This window comes from Phyllostomus hastatus, unplaced genomic scaffold (assembly GCF_019186645.2).
Source record: "Phyllostomus hastatus isolate PE091 unplaced genomic scaffold, TTU_PhHast_1.1 phas_scaffold_1066, whole genome shotgun sequence".
NCBI lineage: Eukaryota > Metazoa > Chordata > Mammalia > Chiroptera > Phyllostomidae > Phyllostomus > Phyllostomus hastatus.
In genome coordinates this window covers 20,051,228-20,075,579 of record NW_025334004.1, presented here as the reverse complement: position 1 = coordinate 20,075,579, position 24,352 = coordinate 20,051,228, and the positions used below count along the sequence as shown (strand labels likewise).

The 24,352-nt window shown below is 39.8% G+C and overlaps 1 protein-coding gene across 5 annotated transcripts in view; it reads right to left on the bottom strand.

The window, feature by feature from the left end:
- Positions 1–12,246, bottom strand: part of ADD3 (adducin 3) — a 125,636-nt gene extending 113,390 nt beyond the window's left edge. For 2 of the 5 annotated variants that reach the window (XM_045854020.1, XM_045854015.1), the window contains exon 1: positions 9,813–10,135. The gene's annotated coding sequence lies outside the window, so the exon portion shown is untranslated. Of the gene's footprint in view, positions 1–9,812; positions 10,136–11,955 lie in introns of those variants that run through there. The other 3 variants (XM_045854019.1, XM_045854016.1, XM_045854023.1) reach the window with 3 other exon arrangements.
- Positions 12,247–24,352: the final 12,106 nt, after the last annotated feature.

Genomic DNA, 24,352 nt, shown 5'->3' with positions numbered 1-24,352 from the left:
GATTTCTTGGCCACCTTCTGACTAAAACCACTAATTGTTGAATTCACCCTCTTTGGAAGTACAATCACAGCACATTCAAACTGTGGAAATGAGCGTTAAGGTGATCTTTCTTACTCCCTCACATATTTACATATAAGAAAACTGAAGTTAAAAGAAAAGGAAATAAAGTGACTAGCTCCAAAATATGTTGAATAGTTGCACTAAGTATTGTCAAATAGTAAGTGATGCGCATTGGCAAGTCTAAGAGTATTCAGACACTTTGGAACAAATCATCTAAAATCCAAAACCAGACAATATTATTTACAAAAATTAAGGAGAAATGATTATATCTCATAACATCAACTCTATCTATACATACATTAAATTTAAAAGTTATAACACAGTCATCAACAGAACTATACTCTAGCATTCGGCAAACAAAGTAAATGATGGAAAAATTTAGATTTCTTCAAAATGTATACCTCTTCCCAAAGAGACTTTCCTTGTCCAGTGGTAGGAATGATGAGAATTTCTAAAGTTTCTTTCTCACACAGCACCTAAGCATTACTAGTAGTATAAGTACGTTTCTATGAACTAGTCATTTTCATGTGGGGTGCAGAGGGAGCACGGTTAAAATCTGCACACTGTTCTTCACCACCATCCTCGCCCTCTCCACCCACCCCCAACCGCTGCAGTATTCTCATATACTTCCTGGGGAGGTATGTCCTTGGCACTGTTACTGATAGGAGTATGTTCCAGCCTTCAAGCGATTTCCTATCAACTTGATGACTTAGTTATCAACTATCTCCCATCATGCTACAGAAAAAGAACTGTTATTTCCATGGACCGTAATTTCTCACCAAAAAACCTTTCCATAGCCCACACCTAGGGAAATCCTACCCTGTCTTTCAAGGCCCACCCTTGTTCCTCTTTCCTGGGAATCTTTTTCTGACCATCCCATCTATGGTGCTCTCTTCTTGACCAGATGACCTGTGACATTTGTTATCTGTACTTGTCATTCAGTATACATCACACACTGTCAAGTGACATCTCTTGTATTGTCATCTTAGGTGTAGCTGACCTTTTCTATATTTGACTTGAAAGTCAAGTTAAAATCCCAAGGAGTTATATAATTGATATTCCTATTGGGGTCTTCTGGAGGGTAGAGCATTAATTCTCTTACATATAAAGGGGAAGAATCAGAAGTCCCAAAAAAGTGATTAGGCTTAAAGTACACAGCACAACCATCACTGGACTGCAATTTTAGAAGCTTTGGTTATATGAAACCAATAATTCCTAAGCTTTCAAATAAGGATGGCTTTTAATGTTGAAATGCTTTTAAAAAACAAAAACACCCTCAGATAGTAGTCAGGTATTAAATATCTCTTAATTGAGAGGGTACATGTATTCAAAAGTATACATGAGGTATGGCATTCATTTGGTCTACAGAGCATATTTGGTGTGCACAAGAAATTGAGGTTCCTCCAGGACCTCAGACTGGTACTTGGTTGAATTTTGGTCCACTGTGCTGTGGACATGGGATATTACTGCCATATCAAAAAGTATTGCTACCTAACAATATTTAGGAGCAAGCAAAGTATAGAAAGACAACTAAAAAACCCCCAACCCAGTCCAAATCCAGCATAAAACCCTTCAATAACTCCCCATGGCTTTGAAGTACCATATTTTAAGCAATGTAGGAATATAATAAACTTTCCTCGTGGTTTAAACTAATAAATAATATAGCATAAGGAACAAAGAAATGAACATTACAGACAAAACCAACTAGCAAATATTTGAAGGTCCATCTTGCATACAATTCCTGATTCTAGTGAAATTTCAATCCTACTTACCCATTTCATCATCCTCTTAAAAAAACAAAAAACATCCATGTGTTCCAGCAGAGGCAGAAATATTATTCTAATCTTGTTTCAAGTCTTTTGTGCAGTCACCAATAAGAACAAGCTTAAACTAATTAGCAATAAAGCATAGTGTTTAAAGGAAATTGGCCCTGGGCTCAAATCTTGGCTCAGCCACTTATTAACTGTATAATCTTGGGCAAGTTACTTAACTTCAGATAATTTACATCAAGTGCTTAACATGATCCTTGACTGGTTTTAAGAGATGAGAAAAATAGTTACTGATTAATTAAGTAATTATAATAGATATGACAACAAAGATATTCTTATCATAACAATTCCAAAGCTTCCTTTCAATTCAAGTGAAGTTCCTTCTTATCGGGCACTGACAGGGCTATCCCAGGTGTCCTAAATCTCCGCTGGCCTATTCTGGTTCTACTATCTCCAGTTCTACCCTCAGCTATGACCGCTGGCATTTTCTGGAAATTTGGAAAAACTTGACCAAAAAAAGAAAGAAAGAAAAAAAGCTCAAGAGCTCACTTGAGTAAACCAAAAGAACAACAAAATCCACTTAGCAAAAATGAATTCACTCAAGTAGGAATCGCTGCCTTAAAAACTGAGGCAAAGCAAAAACCCAAGAGAAAGAAAATAGTCAAGTCTCTTAAAACCCTTAGCTCCAGGTTAAGCAAATGATCTGTTTGATGGTTTTAAGCCCAAACAAACTTTAAACAACATCATCACTACCGTCTGCATGCACCATCAATAACCAGAACCACTAATGACGTTTGCCTCATTAAAATAATTTTCTTTACCACTTTTAAGTTAATAATGCATTCACCATTGCTATGCTATTTTTAAATACAAAGTCTCAACAACTTCTTAGTTTCTCCTTTCCCATGCGTTTCAACAAGTGGAGAATTAGTTCTTCATCATGTGTCTAGGCCTCCTGCTGGGAAGCATAATTAAAATTAAGCAAGCAGCAACTCCACTTGGTCCCAAGATTCTGTCAAATCCTTCAATAAAGCTGAATCTGGTTTCTCAAAGCCAGATGAGAGTTTCCTAAACAAAACTTGGGGCTGCTCAACTTGACCAAGGCCATTCAGTAGATGGCACTCTTCCCTTTGAGCCCAAATTAAACAAGCTCAAAGAAACACGTTCTTTGACATTCAGGTGTGATAAAAAGCAGGGATTCTCTCTTCAAAGTACTTAACTGATAGTCACAATCCCTCCAGAAATACATTCATCAAAAGCAGATGGTCCAACCAGACACTTTTAAAGAGCCCAGGAAAGTTCAGATTATAAAACATCAAACGCAACATAAAATCACCTTAACTTAAGTGATCACCGAGTAATCAGCTTCTCAGAGCCTTCACTATTTTAAGCAGATTCACTGTTCTTACTCAGGCATAAAATGTTCCTTCCCTATTACATTCCACTATAGAGGTGACAGCCTTTCAGTGGCCAGCAACCAGATCCTTGCCTACCTATCGAATATTTCCTTAGGGTATTTAATGGTAACAAAATGTTTAGAGAGCTGTGATTTTTGTCATTATCAATATTCACTATGACTAATAAAAGATGTATTACTTTCAACTTTTGGTTGCAAATAATTTTTGATACTCACTTAAGAAGAATCAAACATCCTAATACAAAACTATTAGATATAGTTTTGCAGAACAAAAGTGTGTAAAGTAGTATGGATTTCCAATTCATTAATATATATTTTACTTTAATACGTAATGGAACACAACTATTACATGATGAGTAAGGTTTCATATTTCTGAGATCTTTTATTAAAATTTAATAAACTGACAGTTGTGGCACGAGATGGAAATTCCTTTTAGTGTAACCTCCGACTGAAAGCCAAACTTTTCAGCAATATGATAGGACTCACCTTAAAAATTCTACCTTTCTCTAGGAAAGATAAAACTCAGCAATAGAAGTCATAGAAGGAAGTTAAGAGGAATACTTTTAAAGTTAAAAAAACAAAAACAACTATAACACAGAGCAAGTGGAGAAAAGAAGTAAGACTAGTATGTTAACTCACTGCCGATCTCTCTCCCCTTTTTACCTCATCCTTAATGCACTTAAACCCATTCACAAACCCACTTGAGCTCTGACCATCGCCTTTCCCCAGCCATTCCTTAGATATTAAAAGGATGACCTTACACAATCTTTTTCTTATGTATTAATAAGACAAATGAGATTAAAACTGACAATGCAGTTAACAGTTGCTGGCTCTAATTTCTGAAGGATTAAAAGTGGAGTGTTCTTCAAGAGTCTATGGGGGAGGCTTTGATCATACTTATTTAGACAAACCAAATAAACTCAATTACTTTCTCCATGAGGATACTGAGTAAACCCACCTTTTTGCTAGGGCTTTTAGCCATTCCAGAAGATAAAAAAATGACAGGATAAGAATATTGTATGGAAAAGGAGAAAGGAAATGCTGTCCTTGCAAAGGATGAGCTGAGCCATTATGGAAGAGCTTCACAGAAACATTGCTGATGATGACAAATTAAAGGCATACATCAAGTCCCCAAGATAGTGAAAAACTCAGCACTTCTGCAGCCTGATTGCTTTCTACATCGTTGGAATTCCAGCTCCCCTAGCAGGAAACCAACAGCAGCAGTGGCAGCTGAATAAAGCAAGCTCTGAACTCAGACCTGCACTGGCCTTCCCCTCTTCCATCCAAGGAGTGAGTACTTCCTAGGTGGGAGATGGGGGAGTAAAAAATTATGAGAATAAGTTTAAAGGGGTATGAGAGTTACCAAAAAGAATAAGTTCATATATGTTACTTAGAGTTAGATCTTCATCTGGCTTAATTTGTTACTTGCCTTAATGTTGACTTGCCTTAGCACACATTGTGAGCATTAAAACTTTTAAATTGTTTTATTAATACATATAGTATACTTCTTGAGACATTGATTTTAAGAACACCATGTCGTTACTGCTCTTAAGTTTCTAAAAAGTATTTTTACCCCCTGGCCGGCTGGTTGTAGAAAATTTTTATCCTATGGAAATCACATATGCCTACTGCAGAAAAAATGAATTTCAAAACCTGTGATTCAAACCGTAGCCTTGTTTGAGGAGGTAGCAATCTTAATTGCTAGTTAATATACTACCTATATATACAGCAATATCCTCAGGCCCAGTTTCGAGCAATTTGAAACAGACAGGTTTCAAAGTTCACCTTATGTCAGGGAATCTTACCATTCACAATTAAGCCTGAACCAACATCATTTATCTTTTAAAGTAAATGTAAAGTTTATGGTGGTGATTCAGATCAGACTGACATCAGGGGAAAGCTCAGTTTAGATATAAATTAATTATAAAGATATAACTATATTTCAAAGCCTATACATCTTTAACAATAACAGTACAGCTTTTACGTAGTTCAAAACTAGTCTGTACTATCTTCCTAAGAAGGAAACTTACTAGAATGGTAACCCTTTCAACACCAAAGATGGGTTCCACCCACTTTATACCTTTTGGTGGTCAAGTATGGACAGCCACATTTATTCTTTAAGGTTTCTAAGATATTCCTCACTAAACTGATCCTTCAGTTTAGTTAGTAATGTCCCAGAAATCTAAAAGATTATTAATCTAGCTTTTCAAAGATACCCAACAAAAGCTAGTTTAAGGAAACAAGAGACTCTGATTCTCATCTATACTATCATGTAAGGCTTTAGGATAATTTACATAGTACTTTCTTAACATTCAAATGTGTTCACTGTATAAATAATTTTGAATATTTTGAATCTTGTTCAGATATTGTAAAAATCAACATTATTAAAATACGCATGAAATAAAAAGTTCCCTCAAACTCTTTTCCTCTAACACTTTTGGTTAATTTTTAGTTACAGTTCTTGTTCTATGTATACTGTTGGTACTCAAGTATTGCATGAATGTCAGTTGAATAATTTTTAACCTTACCTGAAAGGAAAAGTATCTCCCAAGTAGCATGTTTACATGCATGAGTGTCCATAACTAGCTACTGCTGAAAGAAAGAAATAATTAAATTCATCTAATTATTATACATAAGGGATAGTGGATTTTTTCTTTCAAGCCATAGTCAATGAAAGACTTCTAACCTATATGATTTAGAAAGGATTCTTAACATGTACAACACATTACAGTAAAAATTCGAGACTGTGTTGGCTTTTGGCCCAGAGACTTTAGTCTCTGGCAGAACCCGAAAGACTACATAACAGTTTCATCTGTAAATACTCTGGCATGGACTTCAAGATCAAATGATAACGCATTAACATAGAAGACATGAAATAAAGTATTAGGGCCCTCATTTCGAATCTTGATGACACAGCCTATGACGGCTCAATTAATTTCAAATAGGGCATCATCTAGGTTTAAATGGAAAAATAGCACTCTGGATTAGACATTAAAATTGTTTTTCTATTCAAACTCTACAAATTTAGTATTTCCAAAGAAATCAGAAATAGCACTGAATATTAATTGTAGCCGAAAACTTAGTGTTTATCTAATGTAAAAAACAGATTAGTAACCTGTGTCTTAAAAACAGCGTGAGCTTTTTTAATTCAACATATGCTTGTTTTTAAACATTTTCCCTCATATTACATCTCATTAAATTGCCAACAAATGGCTTATCAGCTCTCTACAATAACTGTAAACATTACTTAAAATGGCTCAGAGTTTAGGTTATAATTAATTTGCTTGACCTATCAACTACACTGGTGAAGCAGCAACACAGTTCCTTGAGGAATGTGAGTGGCAAAGTATAAGGCGCAAATTTTATCTTTTCACTTACAGCTAATTCTAGAAGGCAACTTGGGTGGAATTTAAAGCAAATATAAGTTAAAATCCACCTCAGGTGGATAGGGTGTAGGTAATCAGAAGATCAAGCTCAATGATTTAGTGCAGAATCTGAATCTCTAGTATGTGCATTAGTGCCCATTGGGCCAGTTGGAGCGCTATATACCTGGCAAGCTTAAAAAAAAAGGCAGCTTTAATGTAATTAGTAATTAAAAAGATAACATACTCTAGCTCAAATTCTAGCATCCTAGCTAAACATATGTTGTGTGAGAATCCTCTTCCAAAGTCAAAGGTGATTCCACTTAATGCAGATTAATCGCCACCCTTCAGATTTAATCACAACCTGTTGGTGGTATTAATATGAGAGGGTGTGGCTAAACATGACACATGCACACCTGTAATCCTGGGGATACTGTGAAGTAGCATTTATTTGCAGCTGTTACCAGGGGTATAATGGAGTTTAAGGGCCCACTAGTTACATGGACTTTTGAGCCAGACCCTGAGTTCAGAACCAGCCTGTGCCATCTCGTAGCTGTATGCCTTGGGTAAAATACTTAACCTCTCTGAATCTGTTTAGGCATTGGGTTGTCATGAGGATTAAGTAATTAAATCATATAAAGCTGTGCCTGACACAGAGCTAGAGCAAATAAATATCGACTGTTAAAGATAGTTGCTGAGTCTTCACTTGGTGGGTAGTATGACATGACCACCTTCAAAAAAGGGTCATTTTATATACTGATGATGTTATACACATACAGCACTTAGCCCCAGACTATATTCTACACACTTCACATATAACAACTGGGTTAAGCTTAGGTTCTTTTATTACTGCTCCACAACATTCTACAAACTCAGTTTGTTCAGAGTTGACTTCTCTGCTTTTATGTGATTTCTTCCCTCAACAGAAATGCTTCTTATACCCTGATGTCATGTGTAACTGCTGCCTAGTACTGTTCCCAGGACTGCTAACAAAGTGCTTTGACAGGTGACACTAAACAGCCAACAACCTGTATAGGCTTAGGTGTGAGAAAAACATACAAAATAGGCCCACTTCAGGAAGCCTTACGACCTGTGATGTTGAACCCCACCTTCTATCTAGGTTTTAGGATGGTGTGTAGGAGATGAGCTGGTACTGTGTCCTCTGAGTCTCAAAAGACATTTTGGCCTGGCTAGTGTGGCTCAGTGGACTGAGTGCCAGCCTGGGAACCAAAGGGTCACAGTTCGATTCCCACTCAGGACACATGCCTGGGTTGAGGGCCAGGTCCCTGGTAGGGGGTATGAGAGAGGCAACCAAGTACACATTGGTGTTTCTCGCCCTCTGTTTCTTCCTCCCCTCCCCTCTATCTAAAAATAAATAACTAAAGTCTTAAAAAAAACCATTTGGTTTTACAAAGACCAAACCTATACTTTAAAGATCATTAAGCAGAACACACATTAGTTCCAGTGTAACATTATTGAAAAGGGGGGTTAGCAAAGTACACAATATAATTTTCTTGTTCTTTTTCAGAACATAAAATTTATATTCTGAAAATACAATCCTTCTATCATGCAAAATATTTCCTGGAAATATGGTCACCTATGTCACATGTCAAATGTTTACCAAATGTTTCCTGATATCACACATGTAAAAAAGCTACCAAATACTGAATGCATCATAACCGACTATTCCAAGGACTATTAAATTATGTTTAACATTCAAAACAGACATACCACTTTTTTTTTCTCCGAAAGCAACTACTGCCAACATACCAGCAGGTCAATATTAAGAGTTAGCAGACTGAACTCTTTCGAAAGATGGAAAGTTAAACATAGCAAAAGTGGCCATTTTTTTTTCAGGTCCTCCCTCTGCAAAGTTAATGTGCTTAATTTAAGATAAGGAAAATGAGTTACAGTGCAAGTTTAATGTAGTTGAGACTTAAATATAAAAACTGGATGTATGCTCCAAAAGCAACTCAACCCTGTAAATGTGTTGATCTCATACCTAATTACACAAAAATTTTAATAGCATCTTAATTTTCAAATGACAAATTACGTTGTACTCTTATTCTCTTTAACAACACACTCATTAGAAGTCTTCTAAAGCCAAAATTAGAATGCTCTGGGCATGATGCAGAAGCACTCGATTCCCATTTCTAGAAAAGCAACCATTTCATACTGCTATGTCTAAAATGTATAACTTAATGTAATCGTGCACACACATTTATGTAGCTGGTTCCAATTTCCAGGACCTTATCAACTCCTTCATCACACTTGCATATAATCGCCATGTAAAAGCCTCTTGGTTGAATTAAATTCCATTTTCTCTCCATGCCACTCCAGCAGTCAACTGCAAGAGCACATGTGCCAAAGAAATCTGTGGTTTTCCTTACGCTCCCATCTTAAACGGGCACCCAGTTGCAATTAAATCTCTGCAACAAAAAAGTTCACCTGAGGCCATTCTTGGCAGTTTAATAGAGGCCTAGCTTATTCTACCTGTCTCTATGGTCTTGCCTCAGCTATAATAGCATACCTCCAAAGAAGCTGGACGTGCCCCAAACACCAGCGAACCGGACCTGCTGCCAACTCTGCCTGTCACCCCGGGTAGGAAGCTCAACCTAACGAACGTGTGTACGTTTCCAGGGAATAGGGGTGGGCGGGGGGGTGTCTGTATGTGTCTTGGGGGGATGGGGACGCGGATTACAAGAGAAGGTGGTTGAACACTTTCAACTTTTAACAAAAAGTTTTTTAAATAACAAAAGCAAACCAAACCAAGACCTCTCCCTTACCTGCACCTTTTCCAAGAGCGAGAACCTCCCACCCTCCTGGCGCACACCTTTAAAGTTTAAGGTACCCAGGTCACTGAAGCTTCAGCTAGAGCTGGAGTTTTATAACTCCCCGCCCTCCCGGGGGAAACCAGAGGACGCGGGAGAGTCCGGCCCACCCCGCGGCTCGTAGGGACGTCCCGCGCAGACCCACTACCCTCGGGCTAGCTCTAAGCTCCCATTCCCGCCCCTGGGAGGGAGAGGGGGTCACCTGAGGCCGCAGAGGCAGCCAATAGAAAGTCCCCTCGGCCCCGAGAGCCACCGCGCTCTCTACACCCGCGACCCCCTGGAAGGGTCCCCACACCCCAGCCCACGCAGACGACCGCCGTCCCAGCCGGGAGGAGGGGCTGAACCACGGCGCCTTCTCTTCCCTCAGGATTACCTTGCCGCGCGCAGCCGGCTTTGTGCTCCCCTCCCTCTTTCTCCGCGGCGCGAGTGCTGCAGCGGCCGCCGGATCTGCTGCTGCCGCTTCTTAAGCGCCGCACCGCTCCGGAGGGGAGAGCAGACAAGGGGAGGGCAGAAGAAGGGGAGGGGGCGTGAGGAGGGAGGGGCCTGGGCGCGGAGCCCTGTGTAGCAGGAAGCGGCGACACCTGAGTCGCCGAAGCCTCGCGCTCTCGTTCTGTTTTTAAAAATATAATATAAACCCCACTCCGATCCCTCCCGCCCCTCGTCCTGGCGACCGTTACCGACTGGCGGATCGCGCTCTGGCGTGACTGGCCTAGCGCCCCTGGAGCGCCCGTGGCCCCGCCCCTAGGACCACAGGCATTCCTGGCTCCGCCCCCTATAGGCCAGCCTCTCTCAGCCCCCGCGCGCCCCTTGGTTCCGCCCCTTGGGCTGCTGAGCTTCTTGGACCGGCCCCCCGGGAATCACAGGGTGTCCCGGACTCCGCCTCCCCAAGGCCACGCCCCCTCGGCCCCTCTTGCTCCCCCCCAAGCTTTGGCCCCGCCCCTTGCGGCCCCCTCCACACACTCTGGCACCGAGTCAGTGAAACCGCGGTCCCCTGGGCCTCGGGCAGGGCTTGGCGCAGGGCAGCCGCCAGACACCTCTTTCTCCGGCTACGCAGCTCGGATCCGCGGCGTCCCCTGAGGTTGGAGGGGAAAACTACCCTGATGGAAACCCGACTGCAAGGGGAGGTGGGACGCCTCGGAAATGTCGCCCGCCCCAACCTGAGCGAGACCCCCAGTTCCGGAGGCTAAGCCGCCTCTTTCGGAGTCAGCCTCTGCTGGCCACACTGGTTGCTGGGTCTTCAGGGTTAGGTCACCGCTGAGGTTCAAGCTCCGCACGCCCCCCATTGGAGGAGTCTGGAGTTTTCTTCTGAGCACAGCTGCCAGTGAAGGCAGCTCTTCCCCGTTAGCTCCACAGAGGGGCAGGGCAGGGGCTCTCAATACTGCTACGCTTCGACCCGTTGAGAGTCTTCATCCCCACTTTGGCCCCTGGCCTTGTGACTTTATGAGAGCTGACCTCTTGGAAGCGAAAAGTCTAGGCACCTCCAGCCTTCCAAATGAATCTGGGGCCTGGCAAACTTTGGCAACACTCAATTGAAGGGAGGTGGATCCATCCACAGGTGACACTGGGCCGTGCACCCCCGCTGCCCAGACACGTTTCTCACCTCAACCTATTCTCCAAATAGACCTCCCAGCAACGCACACACCTTTCTCTGCCACCCACGACTTGCACATCCCTCCTGCTGCACCGTCCTCCACTGGCACGAATCCACTCCCAAGCACACCCCTCCAAACGCCATTCTGGTTATTCATGGTCCCTTGGGTCAACCCCACCCTAACACACACAACAAACTTCATTCCCCACCCTACATCTCTTCGTTTCCAAGGCACTGGCGACAGTCCATGTCATTTCCTTCCTCCTCTGCAGACTCTTCCCCCTCAAATACTTCACGCCATCCCCTCATCTTCATCCCCTCCCTCTCCTCTAAAAATGTGCTAATTAAAATGTAGTTTCCTCTTCCTACATACGAAGTGTGGAAAATGAATATTTGACACAAACTGCTTCATTTATCTTCGTTTTCTCTTTTCACTGGACTAAGGCTATAGAAATTTTAGTCTACCACCATCTCCCATCTGCTCAAAACCTAGCTATGCCTTTTGATTTTTAAATACTCCTAAGGGATCGTGGGGAAGGCTTCCTGGTTTTGGGGAGAAAATACTTTTAAAATGCTCAGTCTGTCATTTTTATTTGGTATTTAAAAATATCTGCAGTGTTTGAGAAAGAGATTGGGAGTGGCTGGATGTTTCCTTGTAATTAAAAAGCAAAAAAAAAAAATGAAAAGCTTTGTATGCATCAAGGTTAGCCTTTTTATGAATAGCAAAAAAAAAGTATGTTAAGAACACATATCAGACAATAGTCTCTACTATGCAGGGCATTTGCCAGTCACAAATCTAGACACCCCCCCCCCCCATCAAAGGAAGGCAAATTAGCACATTTTAAGCATGTCCGATGAGCAATCTTTTCCATGATGATTCCCTTTCCCACAGTTTCTGTGCAAAATGGATAAAAGATCTGCTTACCCGCTAAGGATCCAAGGCTTTCTTGTGTCCAGGGCAGTAGACGCGTGTGTCTTCTAGGTGTGGATTCTGCAATGCTGCACAGAAACCCGCTGCAGCCTCAGACCCGTGGTGGCAGCAGAGGCAGCCAGCAGCCAGCAGGCAGGAGCAGCAGCAGCAGCAGCAGCAGCAGCAGCAGCAGCAGCTTCCCCCAATGCTGAGTAGTAAAGTGTGTGACTTAGTAGAGAGAGATTCCACAATTAGCATGAGGCGCTTGCTTATAAGAGAGGAGGCGGAATCTTTCTTAAAGGAATGGGTTTGGTTTTTCCTCCCCGCTATTGCTTCATAAGAAGCAGAAAGGGTGGAAGCAGAAAGGGTTTTTTTGGACTGAATAAAGCAGTACAGCTGTGGGAGGTCAAGGTTAAAATTAACTGGGTGATCAAGGGACCGATTTAGTGTGAGTCAATGAAATGCTAGAAGCACTAGTTTTAAAGAGCCCTGCTAACTTCAAACATTGGGGTGCATGGCAAAAATAAAGCCATGTGCCTTGAAACTGATTAGTATTTTCTGTTAATACTTAATGTTCAATCATTGCACCCAAATGAAAACTATAGAGAGGGAGGTTGTTTAATATTTAATACAAGAATGTGAAAAGAATAATAAAACAAAACTCATTTATGTAATTGGAAGCATTTATGTGTTTAGCAGGAGTCAAGCCCTACTAACACTTACAGGCATACCTGGGATTTCAGTATCAGTATTAGAAAATATTATTGACAGAGGTTAATCTGTATTCATGTTATAAAAATCACAATATTATTTATAGAAAAACCAAAAATATATATATAACATCTAAAATAATTTTAGAAAATAATAGCAGAGTACTATGCTATTTCAGTGGCAATTCAAAGGTCAGCAAAGTTAAACTCACAAGCAGATTAACTTTAAATGCATGTGAATCTTCTATTTAAACTATTAAAATGTGTCCACATATGAGGAATTTGAGAGACTACATTATAACTTTACATTTTATTTTTGATAATATTCCTTGATATAAGCACTGAACATTTGTAATTTTTTTTCTTCATAGGTAAATGAAGAGGTGTGGTCTTGATATGTATAGAGAAAAATACAGAAAATGTTCCGCACCTGGTTTTCTTTGCACAACCTTTTTAACTACTTGTGTGATACTAAGCAAGTAAGTAACTTTTTTGTTTCATAGCTCCCTATTTTGTAAAATGAGACAATGGATTAAATTTTTCTTTAGCATTCCAAAATACTATGCTTTTTTGACATTTATATGTTTGTATTTTTGTTATTTAATTCATGTATGCCTCACTCTAAATTACTTTTCCTGAAAACTTGTGTTAAAAATAAATGTTTTAAATGTGTAACCAGGCTTGTTATTTATCATCATTCAGAATTATTTTGCTAATCAAATAATCATTTTTGTAAAGTGAATAAAGTTAATTTTATATGATTTATGATAAATTTTCCTGAAGCAGGATTCTACTATATTGCTAAGGATATTCCGACTGGAAAAATAAGATATGTTCGATAGCAATGGAAACATTTAAAAACTGGAGCATCATCAGGTGGTAGAGTTGAAATAGAGTTTAGAGCTCACTGACTCTAACCCTGTAATGTCACAAGTGGAAAAATTGGAAACAACAGAGAAGCAAAATGGGGACAGAGTAGGGACGGAGGTGTGATTGACTCTGAGTCTCTACTCTTCACTCACAATGCAAATAAACAACGCATATGTACGTAACACACTGTTTCACATACCCACGTTGGCGGCTGAGCAGGACCTGTCACAACACAAAAAAGGTAGTTTCACTCAATGACGCTATTTGTGTACATGTAGTATAAATTAAAGAAATACAGCAAACGTACTTATCATGTGTGTAAACACAAACACAAATTTTGCCTTCTGGTTAAGAGGTGTTTATGGTAGAAATTAAAAAAAAAATGTCCAGGGAAATTTTTTTGCTTATTTGTTTTTTTTTTAATAGTGACCTCCAAGGAAACTTACAACACTCACTAGCAAATTCTTGCTCATGTTCTACTGGAATAACAGGGCCTTCAACTCTTGTCCTGTCAGTTTCCCTGTGCCCATTGGTGCCTCTGTTCTCTTTTGTCTACATGCCTCCCAAGAGCAAAAGTTCATTTTGGAGCCAAGCAGGGGAAAGTAGTTTAGAGAATTAAGGCTGGCTTTCAGAGATGCTTTCTGGAAGTTTCTTTCTGGGCTACATACTAACATTTTCTCTTAAATCCTGATCTGGCATTCCTGATACGGAGCCTGGAACTAGCCTGAGCCCACTCTCTCCAGTTTCAAGGGAGTGTTACAGTTAAAGTCTGTGTTGTGTTGGGTGACATAGAGAATTTTGTGTTTTGTGTACTTGGCAGGACAATTTTATTACCTTGATTTTTAATTAATTAATTATTATTGTCTTCAGGTAAGGACATTTCTTCATCTCTTTTAGAGAGAAAGAAACATCAATGCGAGAGATAAACATCAATTGGTCACCTCCTGTAAGTGCCCCAACTGGGGACCGAAGCTGCAACCTAGGGTATATGTCCTGACCCGGAATCCAACCTGAAACCTTTCAGTTACTGACCACTCTCCAACCACCTGAGCCACACTGGCAGGGCTCGCTTTGATTTTTTAAAAAAATATTTTATTTATTTATTTTTAGAGAGGGAAGGGAGGGAGAAAGAGAGAGAGAGAGAAACATCAATGTGCGGTTGCTGGGGGCCGTGGCCTGCAACCCAGGCATGTGCCCTGACTGGGAATTGAACCTGCAACACTTTGGTTCGCAGCCCGTGCTCAATCCACTGAGCTACGCCAGCCAGGGCCCTGATTTTTTTTTTTAAATGCCTCCAATAAGAAGAGGATTGAAGGAAATCAGTCACCCACTTTCTTCATTTGTATTTGTTTATTGTGTTTTTCTGCTAGGAAGGCATTTTATTTTATCTACCAGGTGATAATGACAAATGCCTATAATGGCAGTTGTCTATATAATTTAAAGCAAACCCCTCAAATTAAATGCATTTCTTGGTAAACTCCCAAAAGTGCTACCTAAGCACAGTCTCTTGTATAAACACACTTTAAATAGATACTTTAAAAAATGAATACACAAATTAATGAATGAATAGCCCCCCAAATATCTAGAAACTGATTACAAAGTGTTTTTGTTTGTTTGTAATTTGCATTGTCTAAAACCACTGATTCTATTCTCTACGTCCCTTTTCTAATACAGTCATGATCTAAGAGAAACAATCTCCTTTCTGTAGAGCTCTCTAGGCATGCCTGATTTGTATTCTCCAATTAAATTGTAGCCACAAATCTCCACATGAACTCTGGGGAGATCAAACAGTAGCGGACACACTTTCTGCCAAGAAAACACAGGCTTAAGTTTCAAAATTCTGGTGCTGTAGTTCTAGCTGTTACCCCAACTGATTGTGTGACCTCTAACAACTTTCTTGACATGCTTATGACTCAGTTTAGCCATCTTTTAAGTGGCGGTGGTGGATACAAGACCTGCTGTACCTACTTCATAGGGCTGTTGTGAAATTCATATGACATAATAATTGTGAAAATGCTTTGAAATATTTAAAGCACTATGTAAATATAAGGTATTGTTATAGGCAGATGTACTTAAAACCAAATGTCTAGTTCGAGGGACTTTACCCTAAACAACCTGTTTTACTACTTACTGTTTCGGAAAGCAAACAGGCTTATCTCTCCCTGAGTGCGTGCGCGCGCGCGCGCACACACGCCTGCTGCTCCCAATTTAACAACTTCTCAGTTCTGAAGCTTTCCCCTTGTCTGGGAAATATGCATCTGCAGTTGAATATGAAAAGCTAAGAATTTACAGAATGAACACACCCCTTCCTTCCCCCAGATTGCTTTTTTTAATGCTCTCAGAAAAGTAAAGTCAATGAAGCACAACAGAATTTTCACACTGCGTAATGTCATGTGTTTCATCAGTAGGGTTAGACGAGCCATTCCTTTGAGACTTGGCCATGCTGCATACATTTTGATCACCCTTTTATGCCAAGCCCATCTGGAAAGTACTTGGGCCACAGAGCAGGAGGGACTGACAGGGAACTCATGCTAATGAGTTCTCCATTCCCTAAGGAGACATAATCAGGGCAATACTCAAAGATTCGTCAACATATTTTATTAGCACTTTGTGACCTATATGGTTTATTTTAAAGAAATTACCCCAGCTAAATATCAGACAGGTCCTTATACAACTGTTTAAGTAATCAGGCCTGATCATTTCTGTCACATTAATGAATTGTCACCCTCAGGGTTCTTTTTTTTTTTTTTTAAGATATTTATCCTTGGTTATTCATTTTCCATTTGGTGAGCCTTTTAAAACCATCACAGCTAATAAAAAACTTCTAATAAACAAACAACTAGAAATAAACAATTGCTATAAATAAGATAGTCCAAATGAGAGGCCTACTCATAGGCAAAAACATACAAAATCAATTTATCTATTTCTGTGTATTCTATGTGTATCACACAGAATACAAAGTGAACACAAAGTATACCATTGCTATGTGAATCCTAAAATATGTCAGTTTACCTATGTATCTTTTCACATATAATTATATGCCTTAAGATTTCAACTAGTTTTTAATACACACACACACACACACACACACATACACATATATGAATTACATGATTTTAAAACTGAGTGTTTTAATTCTTAAGGCACTATTTCTAGAATATGATCAGGAACTATCTGTAACAGACATACTTGTAGTTTGCCTGGTCTAAAACAATTAACTCCATTCTCTACCTTACCTTTCATGATTTAGTAATTTCCTAAAATGCTGATTCCTGGGCCTTATCCTGAAATTACAATCTTTTTGGGTGGGCCTCTGGGTTGAGGGTTTTTTAAAGTACCCCGAGTGATTCTCTTGTACAGCAAAATTTGGGCACTGGTATCCTATAGAAACAATGCAACGTGTAGAATCTCAGAGACATAATGAGTGAAATGTAGGTGGGTCCTTTTTCATTACGTGAGAGGGATTTGGAGAAGAGATTAACTTTGGCTCCACCATTTCTCTGGGTAAACTTGGGCAAGGTACTCACCTCTTTGAGTCCTACTATCCTCATCTGTAAAATAATACCTACCTGTGTTGTTGTTTGGGTTAAATGCCATGCGGAGAGCTTCTGCTCTGATGCCTGACACATAATGGAACTTAAGCATATGATCATTCCCTCTCTCCACCTTCAAAAATGAGTTTCCAGGTGCATTCATCTTGTCTAGTGTACGTAGTGTGCTCGGTAGGGAAATTTGAACCCACAACTTAATGACAGCTAATATTTTTAGTTCTTATACTATGCCAGTACTGAATGCTTTATAAGCATTATTTTATTTCATACCTACAATAACCCTTAAAGATAGGAAGTATTGTTTCCATTTTAGAGATGAAGGAACTGAGGCTTAGAGAGGGTAAGTAACTTGCCAGGATTTCAGAGCAAAGAATTAGTAGAGCTGGGATTCAACCCCGGCTTTCTGACTCCAGAGCCTGACTGTTCATTATGCTGTGTGTTTTGTACATTCTCTAAGTGCTTAGATTCCAACAGATGAGCCAGTACCTCAGAAGGAATATGCAACTGCAAAAGTGGAGCATACAAACATGCCAGATATACAAACAAATGAACACCATCATTTTCCTATTTTTGAAGCCTTTGTAAGTTGTCTAAAACAGAATATGGTATATAGTAGCTGTTCAAAAGTATTTATTGAATGAATGGAAGGCAGGCCTTTCACCAGCACACTGTTTAAGCAGCTGATATATCTAAAACCACATTCTAAATTATAAACGAAATTGGTTTGATTTTTCAGATCAGTTTATAATCTGACATAATACAAATCATGAAATTTCAGGGCTATAGACCATTGTTTTATTTGCAACAAATAGTTCTCGAGTACTTGCTATAAATTATGAACTAGTCTGGCACTGGGAAGATTAAAAAAAAAACCAAAAAACCTTTTTTACAACATAGCCCATGCTCTAAACATCTAGTTGGGAAATAAAACACAAATGTATGAAGCAATTATATTGCAAAATCACCACATATGAGATAATAAATGTGAAAGTCCTAGCAAATGGTAAATGTTCAATATATGCCTGCCTTATTATCAATATTTTCTATTTTAATTACTATTAAGACACAATTCTTATAGTTTTATTAACAATAAGAAGATATAATTATTGGCATAGTTACCATTTGATAAGTGATTATGTGTTAAGCATTGTGCTTGGCATTATATATGTTATATTTAATAATCTTATCAATCCTGTTAAGTCAGAATCATTACTACTATTTTTCAAATGAAGAAACTAAGGCTCAGGCAGGTTAAAAAACTTACCCAAGGCATGCATTTAACAAGTATACCAGCATCAAGCTAAAGAGTACTTATAAAGAGTTTAAAAGCAGTTGGGGAAGAGAGGTCATTTTTTGCTGGAGGTAACAGGGACAGCTCTGGGAAGGAAAAGCAAAACTGTGATGGGAAAAAGGTGGGGGAGAATGGCCTTTGATAGTGGCAGGAACAACATATGTACTTGTTTTGTGAGACAGGTCCCCCAGCACTTTGCTCAGGACCGTGTTTATGGTGAATGCACGACCTAGGCCTCATCACTGAACAGAGACTGAAAAGTATGAGGTGTGTTCGTAGAACAAGTAAACCTGTTTGCCTGGAATGAAGAGTTTGTATAGGGCAAAGTTAGAATTTATGTAGTTCCCAGACTCACATCCCTGAAAACTCAGTCTTCATTTTCTGAAAGTCTGTTTAGGTAGCACCATCTCCAGTTACTTTCCATTAATTCACTCATTTTCATTCACTGAGGCAACAATATTTATTGAATTGTTGCTACGTGCCAACCACTGAGTGCTAGGAATAGCCCAGTGGAAAAAACAGACAAAAAAATCCTTGCCCTCATGAAGCTTTTATTGTACTGGGAAAACACAGATGTTCACATATAAACCAATTAATAAATAAAGTGATTTCAGAGGCTAAGGGCTATGAAGAAACAGGCCAATGAAAATGATTAGGGTGGGGTTGGGGTGCTACTTTAGTTAGGATGGATGAAGAAGGCCTCTTTGTGGAGATAACATTTGAGCTAAGACCCGAATGATCCCAAGTTATCAGCTGGAGAGAAAAGCAAGTTCAAAGGTCATGACACAGAAATGCTTGACAGTTGAGCACTGTGAGCAGGGGACAGGGTGGCCCCAGATTAGGCCAGAGAGCTGGGCAAGCACTAGAGTATATAAGCCTAGCAGGGCGAGAGTTTGACTTTTGGAAGGTTTTAAGAAAGGAGGAGATGGGGTCTTATTTACATTTTTCAAACTTCACTCTCACTGCTGTGTGAAGGATGGACCCTAGAGAGATGTGATTAGAGACAGGGAAGCCAGCCAGGAAGCCATCGAAGTTATCCATACGAGAAGAAATGGGGTCTTGCTGTAGGCTGTGGAAATGGGGAGAGATCGGGCTTGGTGTACGTATATTTTGGAGGTAGAGCTGACATGACTTGCTGATAGAGTATATGTGGGGCGGGAGGCAGAGGGGAGGGATGGTAAAGAAAAGGGGAGCAAGAGGAATCAATCCAAAAGGATCCAGAGGCCTCTCTGGCTTGAGCGTGTGGGGGGATGGGGGGCACAATTATCCGAGACCGAGAAGACTTGAGAAGAAATGGTATGGCAGGTAAAAGTGAACACTGCTGCTGGGTCATGTTAAGCTTGAGATCACCCTCTTCTCTTCAGAGTACTTATTCCACTCTATAATGATCTTGTTCATTGTTAATTTCCTCCCCATAGGAACCTCCAAACAGGCAAAAAAAAAAAATGGATAGTGTTCACAGTTGTATCCCTAGAGCCTAGAACACTAGCCGGCACAGAGTGCTCAATTAATACTAGGAATTGTTGAGTCTGTTTCAGTGATTCCCACACTGAAGTGTGTACATCAAAACCACCTGGGCAGCTCATTAAAGTTTACAATCAACCTCACCCTAAGCGCTCCCCCGCCACCAGGACTTTGCTTTAGTAGGTGAGGGGGTTGGACTCAGGAAACTGTGTATTTAGCCAGCACTGCAGATGGGCAGTGGTCTGCATTCTAAACCAGTGGTTTAGATGTGTTAGTATTCATTCAAATATTTACCTTAGAAACCACATTTCAGCACCATACCAAAAGGCTACAAAGTATGGCTTTAAGGATTCATGTTATTTTCAAATACACTCAAGTCATAAGGTGTTGATTTGAAAGATTTTGAGAGAAAACCATTCAGAGAATCCTGGGGTTCCTACTATCTCATTTGCCATATATGCCATCGTTGGGGACCAGGAAGGGGCCTCTTGGAAGGGCCCTTCACGTGGAGAAAGACGGCTACCTAAGTGTTGGCACAGACCTCTTCGATTACCACATCTCTGGCTGTGTGCCCCACACCTAGCTACAGGTGTGTGAAATTCCTTTACTTGATGATAATAGTAAAAGGGTGTTTTTGTTTGCATAGCATCTAGTCCCTTTCCCGGTAAGAATGCTTCCACATTCCTTTGTGGAACCTCTTTTCACCCCATTGCTGCACTCTTGATGCTCTGCCTCCCCCCTGGGTAAGGCGTTGGCACCAAGGTGGACTGACCAGATGTTCTCAACGCAGAGACTTAAAACGATCAGGATTATCTTGAGGGGGGTCCTTGGGGAGAATGTGATTGGATACTGCTACGAGGATCTCACAGACTGAATTGGCCCCTGTCTTCCAATTCCTGATTCTCCAGTTTTTCCTTCAATTCTACGAGCCGTGAGCCTTCATCTTCCAATAAATTCCTGTCGTGCTTAAGTTGGAGTGGCCTCCCTTGCTTTCGGTCTAATCTATGATACGGCAATTAAAATCCTCACAATCTGTAATTAGAGGTAAAGCTTTTAAACCAAACCCTTCCTGGGAGGAGGAACACATTGATCTAAGTTTCCACAAGTGCGAGAGTCTGAGAGCAGAGCCTGCACAGCACAGTCTGTCAGGCAGAGGAGACTGGGAGGGATCCGTCAGTTGTACCACTGAGGTCAAAGGGAAAGGGATGGCTGGGACATAACACATACATTTCACTTCACAAGTTTGCCCTGAGTTTATACATGAGATAACTATACACGAGGAAACTCTCAATACTTCTGTTACATAGTTTTTGCTTAGCTTTTCCCAGCTCCCGAGTTTCTATCTTCAGACTAAACTCTCAGGATAAGCCTTTCCAAAGCAGGGCATAATTACTAGGACACATAAACCTAAGACATCAATTTATGAACATGAGAACTCATAGTATTAAATTTAGTTCTCATTTCCTTCTGTGGTCCCTAGGGGAAAATAAGAACATCCTGTCCTTTTAATCATTTGGGTTAAATCCTAGTCATTTGTTGACCTTTCTCCTCCCCTTGCCCATTTTAAAAAAGATCTATAATTCTCTGAGACTCTAAGAAATTGACTTAATTCATGTCTCATAAGCAATATTCTTGGAACAATGTAAGTGTCTCACAACCTCATTCCTAGTAATTACTGAAATTAAGTCACAGCAGCTAGGGTGCTGAACTAAGTGTGCTGAGTATGAACCACACCCAGGCAGAGATAAGGAGCGTGAGATAGTTTGACAGGAAAAATAAAAGTGCAATCAATCACTTGCAGATTATATGCAGTATAAGTGAAAATCAAATGTTAAAACCAATCTAATTAATTTTGTATTTTTAATAGTGGCTGCTATTTGTGAAAACTATATGTGACAAAAATCAAGATATAAATCTATATAAAGTTTGCATGGCAAATTGTTTTCATTTCAGGTAGGGGTGGGGATCACTCTTATCATTGAAACATAACATAGTATTACTAACACTGGCTGAGCATTTACTATATGCCAGATACTCTTCAAAGTGCTTTATAATGTAAATAATATCTAATTTAATCTTTACAACCACCCTCTGAGTTATTGTCTTATTATGCTTGTTTAGGAACCAGGGAACTGAGCCGTTGAGAAATTAAGTAATTTGCCTGAAGAGCTGGTAAATGGTAGAGGTTGGGTTCTGAGTCCATATGATAAAATGAGTCCAGAACCTGGGCTCTCAGCCCCTTCTCCTACCATCTCCCAACATTGTTTGACCGTTAGGGAAACAGCCTGGTCTTTCCTTCTACCAGCACTTGGATATTTAAAACTACATTTTGAAAACTACCTGAGCCAGGTAATCAAAATAAACAGGCTTTCCAGAAGCCCAATTGTTTGGATGTTACTTGTTAATTAATTGACAAGCCTTTTCAGCAGCCTTCACAGAAATTGGATATCAAGGTAGAACCCAGGTGAGCCAAAGTCGCCAACAAATGAACAGAGGAACTCAAAATGTAAATGAAATGCTAGAAAGTCTACAATCTTGTATTCTAGTGGAAAGGTCAGTAGAAGAGTCGCCATGATGCTTGGGTTCTGCACTGTGAACTTGAGCAAGTTACTTAATGATTCAGAACCTCTGTTTTCCTATCTGTAAAGTGGGTGTGGTAGTCAAATTATATATTTGCAAGCTTGGAAGGGGTCTTGGAGGTCATTTGGTCCTGCCTCTAATCCACCACAGGATTTTCCTCTACGATTCTCCTGACAGATAACGAGTTTCCCAACCTCCCATGCAAGGACATTTCTTATAACCTTGTTCTCCTTATACTGAGCTAAGTTCTGCATCTCTGGGCCTTCACTCGTTGATCTTCCTTCTTTCCTACGAAGTTCTGAGTTGAAAACTTGGATGGCAAAAGAGATAACATACGGCAGTGGGAAGAGAATCAGGTGAGCCTCAGTCTAGACCCCATCTGAAGCACTTAACCAGCTGTGAAATCTTGACCAAATTGCATTGGTTCTATGAGGCTCAGGTTTTTTTTTTTAATGTCTGTCTAATGGAGAAATTGCAGTCTATCCTGCAAGTTTGTTGGGAAAATTAGAGATAATTTTTATAAAATACCTCCATAAAGAGTGCTTAATAAAAAGACTAAAAGGATTCTTTTTCTTAGAATATAACAAAGTCAATATTTGTTGGAGCCTGAGGAATTTAAGGCAGAATTTCAGGTTCTTGTTATTATACAATGGTTTGTTCTGAGCTTTTCTTAACTTTTCCCTTTGTTCCAGTCCTAAATAAATCATCACTTCCTATATCTTTTCCTAATAAATCCTCACCTTCTTCTGCTTGTACTAAAACACGAAAGGAGCTTGAACATGGACTTAATGAAGTTGTACATGAGTGTATGCTGACCAGTCAGGAAAAAGTCCACAGCAGAGGTGGAGCTTAATCTTTACTTTCAGGCAGGAGAGGTTTCTGACCTTTGCTACAAGTAAGTAATTTGCTTCTAAAATAAAGGATTGTTCTGGTAGGAGCTAAAATGTTCACTGAGAGGATAGATGATTACAATACAGAGAGCATGTTGATTTTAGTGGAGTGAAAGGAATTCTGTGAGTTTGGGAGTGAGGTAACTCAGAGCCGTGAGTCTTAGAGTTGAAATGTCATAGAAAGTTTCCTTACAAATGGAATCTTCATAGTATCTCCTCTTGAAACTGGCCATCACTATCAGAAATTAAAAATTGACTTCACTGATCAAGAAAATACACTTAGCCCTGATTGGTGTGGCTCAGGTGGCTGGGCACCATCCTGTGAAGTGAAAGGCTGTTGGTTTAATTCCCGGTCAGGGTACATGCCTGAGTTGCAGGTTCCGGCCCCGGTTAGGATGCATGTAGTAGATGTTTCTCTCTCACATTGATGTTTCTCCCCCTCTCTTTCTCCCTCCCTTTCAGTCTCTCTAAAAATAAATAAAGTCATAAAAGAAGAAGAAAAAAGAAAATACACTTAAAAGAAGCTACCTACAGAAATCTTTGTATGAGCATTTAAACAGGATAGTTACAAAGATATAAATTGCCACAAAGACGTGGTTTCCTATAGCAAAAAAAAGAAACAACAATCTAAATCTTTCAACAGGAGAATAGTCAATTATAATGAACACACAGAATATTATGCATCTTTAGTGAAACATAACATTGACATGGCATCTCAGCTACGCTGTGTGGAAAAAAGTAGGTTGTAGAATGATATGCAAAAAGTAATGCCACACTTGCATGTGTGTATATAAGTATGCTTGTGTGTATATATGTATATACAATGTGTGTGTGCATATAGATATAAGTATGTTGTATGTATTTAGAAAAAAGTTTGGAAATCTATGCATGAAACTGTTAATGTTTAACAGGACTTCAGTCTGAGGAGTGGGAATAGGAGGGTGAGGGACACTGTGATTTTTTACTTTAAATCCTTACATATTTGAGTGGTTTTACACACCTGAACCACTCAATATGTGTAAATATTATTTGTATAATACTTAAAAACAATGAAAT